This window comes from Oncorhynchus tshawytscha, linkage group LG08 (genome assembly GCF_018296145.1).
Source record: "Oncorhynchus tshawytscha isolate Ot180627B linkage group LG08, Otsh_v2.0, whole genome shotgun sequence".
Taxonomy (NCBI): Eukaryota; Metazoa; Chordata; class Actinopteri; order Salmoniformes; family Salmonidae; genus Oncorhynchus; species Oncorhynchus tshawytscha.
Window position 1 is genome coordinate 25401270 of NC_056436.1, and position 10740 is coordinate 25412009.

The window sequence follows — 10740 nt, forward strand, 5'->3', positions numbered from 1 at the left end:
CAATTCAGACATACTATGAGATACCACAGAGATAGTAGTAGTATCTATAGCAATATTGGTAATAAGAGATAAGATAACCCATATTTTAAAACATGTAGTTTCATCAGAAAAATATACAAATGTTACATGAGTCAGTATCTATTTAATTTTATATCTTTGCATTTTAATACATTATAATGTGACTGAAATTAAGAATATATAAACTATTCATACCCAACATGTGTGGTTGTGTTCTTTTCTTTTTTCCTGGTTGTTCCAATGACACATACTCTTTCCCCTTCTTTTTCACACACACACACATACTCTTTCCCCTTCTTTTCACACACACACACACACACACACACACACACACACACACACACACACACACACACACACACACACACACACACACACACACACACACACACACACACATCAGTTATATCCAGTGTAATGATTAATCATAGATGCTTTGCAAAAATAATGATACAATGTGGATACAACATTTAGGTTTACTTTACGCTTCATATGTCAGTCAATGACAATATGAGCAGAAACACCCTGAGGACCAGTTCAGTAGTCACATGGAGGTGGGCGGTTGACATAGTAACAGTAGAGTTACTGTGCAGTAACCATAATAACAGCACAGTTACAGCATATTAATCATAGTACTATGGTTACTATGGTATAGTAACCATAGTAACAGCAGATCTTTGACTTCTCTACACCGACAAACACACACACAGGCACACAGCCTTTCTCTGCCAACACACACACGCGGGCACACGCACACACAGTGGCTTGACCAGAGAATCAGACAAACTGAAACTGTTTTCCTTCAATAACTTATTTTCAGATAAAGGACCTGAATCGAACAATATGGCTCGTCTGTCTCCTTTTAACACTACAGGAAACCATACAGTACCAGAGCTATAGCTTACCTCAGCACACACAGACACACACACTTCTAAATATAATCAAATTAACTGACTAACAAACAGCAGAAACATAGCTTCAGTCCTGCTTCTGACTCCACTCCCTGGCTCAGCAGTCTACAGAGTAGCTAACAAAACCCATCACTGCTGTTCAAACAATTACTACTGCTACTTCTGCAATATAGCGGTACTCTTTAGGAAATAAACTCTTCAAAATACAAATTTACATCCCTTTACCAGAAGCTCTCCTAGCAAACATGTATTCTTCTTTATAGGATTGTCTTGCAAAAAAATTAACAGAGCATTTCTTCAAATATATAAACACTAGTTGTATCATATTAGATGGTTTCTCTGTATACAGACAAATTCAAGTAACCCCAGTCTGTTTCTACTAATTGACTGTTCTCTTTAGTGTCTTATTTCTTTAGTTTTATCTATTTATGGTTCAATATGTTTATTTATAGTGTACATATTTATTTGAATACTCCATACTGTAAGTATTGTACCATAGAGAATGAGGAGTGTATAAATCTGAAATCTGACTACCGCTCTGTAACTCTTGTAAAAGAGTATGGCTGTGTCTGAAATTACACTATTCCCTATTTATTCCCATTTGAGTTCTGACTGGTTGTTGGGAGCATGGTGGTAAGCTTTGGTTTGTTGCTTGTTTTGCTGCATGGTTTGTTGTTATGATCTGTGGTTGGTCATTATAGTCGGGCTGGGAGCTGTGATTGATTAATTTAGTCTAGCAGAGGGTCAGCATCATCAACATCATCGTTCTGTATCGAGATGTGTTGGAAGGGACGAGAGGCAGACTGACGCCGTGGCCTCCACAACTTGAACAGACCTGAGAGAGAGAGAGAGAGAGAGAGAGAGAGAGGAGAGAGAGGGGAGAGGAAGAGAAAGAGGAGAGAGGAAGAGAGAGGGGAGAGGGGAGAGGAAGAGAGAGAAGAGAGAGAGAAGAGAGGGAGAGAGAGAAGGGTAGTACAGTCATGGCCAAAAGTTTTGAGAATGACAAATATTAATTTCCACAAGGTTTGCAACTTCAGTGTCATTAAATATTTTTGTCAGATGTTACTATGGAACACTGAAGTATAATTACAAGCATTTCATAAGTGTCAAAGGCTTTTATTGACAATTACATGAAGTTGATGCAAAGAGTCAATATTTGCAGTGTTGACACTTCTTTTTGAAGACCTCTGCAATCCGCCCTAACATGCTGTCAATTAACTTCTGGGCCACATCCTGACTGATGGCAGCCCATTCTTGCATAATCAATGCTTGGAGTTTGTCAGAATTTGTGTGTTTTTGTTTGTCCACCCGCCTCTTGAGGATTGACCACAAGTTCTCAATGGGATTAAGGTCTGGTGAGCTTCCTGGGCATGGACCCAAAATATCAATGTTTTGTTCCCCGAGACACTTAGTTATCACTTTTGCATTATGGCAAGGTGCTCCATCATGCTGTAAAAGGCATTGTTCGTCACCAAACTGTTCCTGGATGTTTGGGAGAAGTTGCTCTCAGAGGATGTGTTGGTACCATTCTTTATTCATGGCTGTGTTCTTAGGCAAAATTGTGAGCGAGCCCACTGAGAAGCAACCCCACATATGAATGGTCACAGGATACTTTACTGTTGACATGACACAGGACTGATGGTAGCGCTCACCTTGTCTTCTCCGGACAAGCTTTTTTCCGGATGCCCCAAACAATTGGAAAGGGGATTCATCAGAGAAAATGACTTTATCCCAGTCCTCAGCTGTCCAATCCCTGTACATTTTGCAGAATATCAGTCTGTCCCTGATGTTTTTCCTGGAGAGAAGTGGCTTCTTTGCTGCCCTTCTTGACACCAGGCCATCCATCCTCCAAAAGTCTTCACCTCACTGTGCATGCAGATGCACTCACACCTGCCTGCTGCCATTCCTGAGCAAGCTCTGTACAGGTGGTGCCCCGATCCCACAGCTGAATCAACTTTAGCGCTTACTGGACCTAGCGCTTGCTGGACTTTCTTGGGCGCCCTGAAGCCATCTTCACAACAATTATACCGCTCTCCTTGAAGTTCTTGATGATCCGATAAATGGTTGATTTAGGTGCAATCTTACTGGCAGCAATATCCTTGCCTGTGAAGTCCTTTATGTGCAAAGCAATGACGACGGCATGTGTTTCCTTGCAGGCAACCATGGTTGACAGAGGAAGAACAATGATTCCAAGCACCACCCTCCTTTTGAAGCTTCCAGTCTGTTATTCGAACTCAATCAGCATGACAGAGTGATCTCCAGCCTTGTCCTCATCAACACTCACACCTATGCCAGCAGCATACCACCCTGCATACCACTGCTGGCTTTCTTCTGAAGCTAAGCAGGGTTGGTCCTGGTCAGTACCTGGATGGGAGACCAGACGATGCCAGAAGTGGTGTTGGAGGGCCAGTAAGAGGCACTCTTTCCTCTAGTCTAAAAAATATCCCAATGCCCCAGGGCAGTGATTGGGAACATTGCCCTGTGTAGGGTGCTGTCTTTTGGCTGGGACGTTAAACAGGTGTCCTGACTCTTTGAGGTCATTAAAGATCCCATGGCACTTATTGTAAGAGTAGGGGTGTTAACCCCGGTGTCCTGGCTAAATTCCCAATCTGGCACTCAAACCATCACGGTCACCTAATAATCCCAAGTTTACAATTGGCTCATTCATTCCCCTCCTTTCCCCTATAACTATTCCCCAGGTCGTTGCTGTAAATGAGAACGTGTTGTCAGTCAACTTACCTGGTAAAATAATGTATATAACATTTAAAACATTATTTTTAAACGAGAGAATCACTGACATGATGTCAGCTGGTCCTTTTGTGGCAGGGCTGAAATGCAGTGAAAATGTTTTTTTGAGATTGAGTTCATTTGCAAGGCAAAGAGGGACTTTGCAATTAATTGCAATTCATCTGATCACTCTTCATAACATTCTGGAATATATGCAAATTGTCATCATACAAACTGAGGCTGCAGACTTTGTGAAAATTAATATTTGTGTCATTCTCAAAACTTTTGGCCATGACTGTAGTGCTCATTTAAATGTCCTGTCTTTCGGCTATGGTAAAAACAACATATTTCAATAGAAACATGATAATAATGTAATGCATGTAATACAAACAATAAGGCAGACTGACCTGTGAGTGTGGTGAGAACCAGCAGTACCCCCACCACCAGTCCCACCATTAGGGGGGTGTCGACACAGCCCTCCCCAGCCAGGAAGCAGCGTGCCTGGGACAGAGATCAGTTGTTTGGCGCCAGTGGCAGCCCCAGCAGCTGACACATTAACCAGAATCTCCTTTAACTAGTCATAAACTTCTCACTCACAATGAGTATATGTGTGTGTGTGTGTGTGTATAGCTCCATTGGGTATGATAGCAGCAAGGGTTAGGTCTACTACTGAGTAGTTGTCAGGGTGATGACATTCGTCCAGTCTGATGATGCGATCAGTGTAATACTGGGCCATTCCCTGGTCGCTGGTGACGATGACGTTGACACGCCCCCACAACGCCAACCGCTTCAGCTCTGACAGCAGCAGACCCACGTTGTCATCTACCTGTTAACACACACAAACTCGTACAGTAAAAAAAATAAAACATCAGCAGAACTGAGCACAATATAATGCAATGTAATATTGTCCATGTTTGAGTTGATCAATTTTGTCGAGTCGATGACCAATGTTGGTCACCGCCATTCAAAGTGTGTTGCATTATGTGGATAAAAATTTTCAGACTTGTGCCACATTACGACTGCCTGAGCTTTACAATAACCATGTGATCAAACGTCATTACGTGAGTCGACTGCAAGTTTTTGAAGTTGATCTTCCCCAACTTCACCCTGCAGCATCACCCTGCATTGTGGGAGGCTCTATTGTCAACCAATCATTAGTGTTTTTGTTTGACCCAAGCGAACGTGACCAAAGACGTGACTGAAACGAACTTGGACGTGATTGTATACAGTGTGGATATGTACAAATTGATGTGATATTTGAGTCTCTCTCTCTCTCACCAATTGATAGTTCAATGTACACATATATATTTACAGTTTGTGAGTGTGTGATATGGGGGAGTTTATTTTGACATTCCAATGAAAAGCAAGGGTGTGTGTCATGTTGCACTGAGCATTGCTGTTGGAAAACTACATCAGTGTCTGATTTTAGGCTGTCGCAGATGCACCTTCCCCAGAGTGCCGCGGATTCTTGTACCCAGAGTGCCGCGGCTTCGTCCACCAGAAGGGGTCGTTGTCATTGAAGGTGGTGAAGTCAAACACATTGCTAGCTACGACACCATGAGACTCTGCATACAGACCTGTCATATATATATATTACCAGGCTGTAATGGATGGGGAAGGTCTTGGTGATAGACATTAGTAATCTGTTCCACAAGGACTCCCTGTGAGTACAGAAGCTTTAGGTTGGATAGAAGGAACCGTCTGAGATAGTCAGCTCCAGCTGGGCCTGGAGATATGTGACCACTCAAATTCATAGACAGAGCTATGAATGCAAGGACTAACCATCCATGATATCAAAATGATAGTTTTAACAATGTTTTGAAGCTATAAAGTGTTTGTTTACAAGCATTGGAGTAAAACAAGCTTATATTTTGGGTAACATTTTGACTATCCTTGAGGCATTTATAAGTTATATTCTTCAAGAATCAATGGGTATCTGTCATTAATTTAGAAGTTTAAAAAATGTATGTAACAACTAACTATTCTAGCTTTAAAACCAATAAAGCCTTTATATGGCCGTGTTCAAGGTGACTTACGAAAGCAGACGGAAGTCGATGACTGCAGTCGGGGGAGGTGCAAATGCTTCAACTAAAAGTCCAAACAAACTTTGTGATGGAATACCAAATTATGGTTGCGGAGTATATACCAATAAAGCCTTTAGCTATAATATATTGTTATAAAGACGTATAATATACATGTATTTCAAGATGACATTTTCTGAAAAGCTCAGGTAAAGCAAAGCTCAGGGTCCATGTTTTAATAAGAAAAACTCAACATGAACACAAAATACAAAAACAATAAATGTGACCAAACCAAAACAGTCCCGTGTGTCACAAACACTGACACAGGAAACAATCACCCACAAACCAACAGTGAAAAACAGGCTACCTATGTATGATTCTCAATCAGAGACAACTAACGACACCTGCCTCTGATTGAGAACCATACTAGGTCGAACACAGAAATAGAAAGACATAGAAACACAAAACATAGACTTCCCACCCCAACTCACGCCCTGACCATACTAAAATAAAGACAAAACAAAGGAAATAAAGGTCAGAACGTGACACTCTCCCATGTCCAAATGTCATTTTCGAGTTTGTGTTTCATCTTACGAAGGAGAACAGAGAGGACTATGATATTTTCCAAGTCTGTGAAATCTCCTTAATATACTGAATTACCACTGGTGTGATCTGGCAGGGCTCACAGGACACACACACACACACGGTGTCACTGTGACAAACACACACACTGTGTCACACACTGTGACACAAACACACTGTGACACACACACACTGTGACACACAAACATACTGTGAAACTGTGACACACACACACTGTGACACACACACAAACACACCTGTGGTTATTGTCAAACAAGTCCCAGTGAATTACACCGCCCATATGCAAAGCCTGCAGGCTAGGGTTTAAAATGGAAATCAAATGACAACTGCTAAGGTAATGGAGCTAACTAGAAAATCAGGAAATTAGTCATTACATACATGAAGGGCACTTTTCTGCATTTGCTGTATGATCGATGAAAATCTCCATATTGCAAATGTACGGTCCCTTACTAAACGTCCACGAATGTTTGTAAAACACGGTGGCCGTTTATCGGGGCCAGATCTTCCCGGGAAACCGACATTCGGTTTCCGTTTAATAACATTTTCAAATTTTGGTCCTTTTTCCACTGTCCCAGGTAAATTCCACCAGATGGCGATTGGAATCTTATTGCAAATGTACAAAACATCACCAATGGCCACCATGGCCATTTCTCCTAAACGGAAAAGACTTCGAAGACAAAACTTGGTGAGCATAGGTTTGGACTAATGGGCTGTTAGCCCAGAAACAAGATGGTGTCGAGGCCTCAACGCTTTTTGAGTTAAGGCCATTTTTCTGGGATTATAGGTCAAAAACAAAAATAAAGCACTAATTTGACCACTTCACGTCAAAGTACATGAACCTACGGTGTCAGGAAAAAAAGAACCAGCCATTTATCTATTGTAATTGACAAGAAATCGTACAATGTACAATTGGTGATGGTCAAAGAAATGTTGACCATCATGTTGACCATGTTTTTTTCAAAAAAGTTACAGATCCAGTTGTTCAGAGGAATCCGTTAAGGTGAGTTTCGGAGCTCTGCGAGATTTCTGTGATTTTCTGAAATCACACACACTCTGTAAATCAGTCAGTTCTTAACGTAAAGACTTAAAACTCAACATTCTGTAAGAGACTACCCCAAGGAGGGGGTATATATGTTTACTTTTAGCTTCCTGTGCCAACTGGAAGTGCCTTTAATTGGAGTCATAGGGGCTGTTTTGAAGGGTTAAAATAGTCACATCTTTCCAAAACTTCATATGTGTGATTAGGCAACACTCATGAACTGTAAATCAGTCGTGTCTCCCATCAGATTTCCAAGAAAAGCTCACACACACACACAGCAAGGACGAAGTGACAGAGTGTGGGTCTTACAGACACATAGATCCTGCAATAGTTACCTTCGTTCGATCTATCAAAGAACCGTCAGACCTAGAGCTCTGAAACTGTAGAAACCTGTTCTCGAGCTCAAGTTGATAGTACGTGGTGAGTTATGTGGCTCTAGAAGGTTCTCAGACCAAGAAACAGCCTCGTACATTTGCAATAACTTCAATTCATTTTGACCATCACGAAAATGACGACATTTAGAAAAGTCCCCGAGTCGCAAGACCTGGTGCATTGAAACCGCCTCGGCCCATAGAGATGGACCCCAACGTTGGAAAAAGTAGATTTTCAGCACCAATTAAGGTTGTTGCTGTGGCACCAAATGACCTATCGACCCGAAACTCGGGATTTGGAGTCACCTCACATAGGCCTACACATAATGTCAAATCTGGACCCGCAGCTAGAACGTAACTATGTGTTTTACGTTTTTATTGTCGTTTAATTAAACTGAAGGCGCTGTGAATTATGGGCCTGCTCTGAAATATATGATAGTTGGCTTCTAAACGAGTTGGAAAAAGTGGATTTGGTGTCAGATGGTATCAGTTTGGTGTCAGAATGACATCTAATTGACTGATGGACGGTGACTTGCTGGCTGACTTTTGTATATTTGCAATATGTTTAAACAGTGATGAACCATCACCAAAATGACAGACTGAAATCAACACTAAAAATGGCATCACCATAGTCTCTAGGCCGTGCCAAGTTCAACGAGACGCCCCACTTGATTGTAGCTCGCTCTGAGCGCAACGACCGTGAAAAAAAGTAGGCAAAAAAATGAAGCCTGTCCCTAAATTTCAGGTGCTTTTGGGGGACAATCAAACTGTCTTCGATAACCGTTAGGGTTAGAAGGACAATTCAACCACATGAATGTTCCTAAGGTCCTCCCGATCTGTGCAAGCCTAACCTTGACTGTGTGGCATTAACCCTTAAACAGAAGGTGCTGTGAATTTTGGGCCTGCTCTGAAATATGTGATATTTGGCTTCTAAACGAGTTGGATAAAGTGGGTGTGGTGTCAGTTTGTATCAGTTTGGTGTCAGAATGATATTTAATTGACTGATGGACGGTGACTTGCTAGCTAACTTGTGTCCATTTGCAATATGTTTAAACAGTGATAGACCATCACCAAATTGACATTCTGAAATCAACACAAACAAGTGATGGAGAGAAACCAGAATCACTGCCCAGCCATCCCGAGTTCATCGGGCCAATCAATTTCGCATTCCTGCAGTATTTTTGAGCATGTCAAATTCGTGATGGTAAATGCCCATTGAAACATATTGCAAATGGACAGCCGTGCACCTGGTGATTGGAATGGGTTACTAGGAGCACATTTTTTAAATGGTTTTTAATGCCTTTAGGGGGATAAAAGGGTCTACGGTTGGGTATGGAGCAACCCCCACCCGTGCCCATCAAATAGGGGGCACCCCTGGTCATTTTGGACGTTTTTTTTTAAATTGTTAAAAAACAACAGAGTCCCACTTCTCCCTCATCATACATGACAAATAGACCATCTAGGTTGATTCATGGCTTAACATAGTGCTATATATCATTTGGGCAGTTTAAATGCCATTTGGACATGGTTCACTGACTTTTGGGTTTGGAAACCGACTTCCTATGATCGTACATGGCAAATCGACATAACATCCTGATTTGGCATTTTCCATACTTTCATATTGCATTTGAACATTCCTTATGGCATTTGGCAATGGTTCACTGACTTTTGACTTCGACCTTTGACTTCCTATGAAATCATATTGCAAATGGACAAAACATGCCTTATGGACAAGTAAAAAAAATATGACAATAAAATATGACAAAAGTATGTTCATACAGTTCTTATACATGTATAATTGACAAACGGTCAAGAAAGCACTTTTTTAAGGGGGTGATAAAGTTGGGTTTTTTTCTTCTAATTTTCAAAATTTGACCCTTGGGTCTTGGGTTGATGTGCATTTGGAATATGAACATTTACTGTGGAGCGCGCTCACCATCTATTGGATTTTTGCTGTGTGACACTTGGCATGTACCATATGACATTTGCCATAAGCTTTGAATGAAATGCTGTCCCTTTGAGTGGTATTGGACATCGTGTATATGTTTTGTATGGTGCCAATATGTTCCCATTCATTTTTGTCCATTTCAGGGGGGTCTTCCCTTACATTATATTGACAACCCCCACCACCACCACCACCACCACTACCACTACTACTGCTGCCACCAATGCACTGCCACCACCACCACCACAGCAGATCATGTAGCTAGCTAGTGATTTTAATGACAGTTATAGCTCCCTACTAGCTTCAGAGAAATATAGCTACAACTGACGACTTTTTTCTAAACTAAAAGTTTGGTAGCTAACTTACTACCTCTGCCGGGTAGCTAACATTGGATGTTTACTAGCTAGCCAGCCAGCTGAAGGACTGCGCAAGATCGTCATACGCACCTTGTTAGTTTGTCAACAATTCCACAGCTTTCTCATTTGGTTTTAAATAGATCCGCTTTCACATCCATAGCTATCTACAATAGCTGTTGTCATTTCAATATCTTGACGATGTCCTAAAACTTCCTCAAAATAGAGGCGCTCCTTTTAACAAGCAGCTTGGTAAACCAATCGTAATATAGGATACGTCGACAGACGCGTCACACCCACAACAGACGCTTCCTGATTGGCCCAGTGGACCAGTGGAGGGCTAATCTACGGGTCTCCTCTCCCCTTTCTGCAGCCTACTGGAGATACTCAATTGATTTTTATGCCTGGGGAATCTGGGTCCGGGAGTCCAGCTAATTTATATCTGAAAATTATGGCAATCATGTTCTCCTCTCCTCTCCTCTCTCCTCTCCTCTCCTCTCCTCTCCTCTCCTCTCCTCTCCTCTCCTCTCCTCTCCTCTCCTCTCCTCTCCTCTCCTCTCCTCTCCTCTCCTCTCCTCTCCTCTCCTCTCCTCTCCTCTCCTCTCCTCTCCTCTGCTCTGCTCTGCTCTGCTCTATTCTCCTTTCCCCTCCTTGAGTGAACTCGTCCTCCAGGTTCAAAGTCCCCGGATAATCACAGCAATAAGTGTTGGTGGGGACAGACCGCTCATGTGCACACACGGCCCCCAGGTCAT

General features: G+C 42.0%; 1 long non-coding RNA gene across 1 annotated transcript; it reads right to left on the reverse strand.

Moving 5' to 3' along the window:
- Positions 1 to 409: 409 nt before the first annotated feature.
- Positions 410 to 10492, reverse strand: LOC112246856. The gene is made up of 3 exons (XR_002952980.2): positions 10082 to 10492; positions 4064 to 4482; positions 410 to 1764 (listed from the first exon to the last, which is right to left on the reverse strand). It is a non-coding gene; the product is annotated as an uncharacterized LOC112246856 (long non-coding RNA).
- Positions 10493 to 10740: the final 248 nt, after the last annotated feature.